Genomic DNA, 988 nt, shown 5'->3' on the forward strand with positions numbered 1-988 from the left:
TGAATTGTACTACTTCTTACTTGCTATTACATCAACTTAGAAGCTTCATCTGTGTTCTACTATGGTGCTTTTAGTGTCTCCGCATACCGCAGCACGCGACATAGCTTTGCAGACGATAAGTACAATCGTTTCAGAGAGAAGAGCGCCGAATTTGACCATCTGGCTTTAAGTCGATTCCATAACAAATGACAAAAACGGACGGATTTCTCAGGTTTTTACTACATATGAACACTTTTCACATTCTCCCGTGCAACGCGGCTTCTTGTCCTCCTTTCGTGCAAAATCGTAAGTTCCTAGCTCATGTCCAAGGTACCAAAGAAGGGTAAAAAGTCGATAATCGATACCTAAAACTTAAATTGTACTACTTCTTACTGGCTATTACATCAATTTAGAAGCTTCATCTGAGTTCTACTATGGTGCTTTTAGTGTCTCCGCATACCGCAGCACGCGACATTGCTTTGCAGAAGATAAATGCAAAAGTTTCAGAGAGAAGAGCGGCCAATGTGACGATCTTGCTTTATGTCGATTCGATAACCAATGACGAAAACGGATGTATTTCTCAGGTGTTTTCTACATATGAACACTTTTCACATTCGCCCGTGCAACGCGGCTGCTAGACCTCTTTTCATGCAAAATCTTAAGTTCCTAGCTCATGTCCAAGGCACCAAAGAAGAGTAATAAGTCAATAATCGATAACTAAAACTTGAATTGTACTACTTCTTACTTTCTATTACATCAACTTAGAAGCTTCATCTGTGTTCTACTATGGTGCTTTTAGTGTCTCCGCATACCGCAGCACTCGACATAGCTTTGCAGACGATAAGTACAACCGTTTCAGAGAGAAGAGCGGCCAATGTGACGATCTGGCTTTAAGTCGATTCGATAACAAATGACGAAAACGGACGGATTTCTCTGGTTTTTTAAACATATGAACAGTTCTCACATTCTCCCGTGCAACGCGGCTGCTATTCCTCTTTTCATGCAAAAT

Source organism: Schistocerca gregaria, unplaced genomic scaffold, assembly GCF_023897955.1.
Source record: "Schistocerca gregaria isolate iqSchGreg1 unplaced genomic scaffold, iqSchGreg1.2 ptg000043l, whole genome shotgun sequence".
NCBI lineage: Eukaryota > Metazoa > Arthropoda > Insecta > Orthoptera > Acrididae > Schistocerca > Schistocerca gregaria.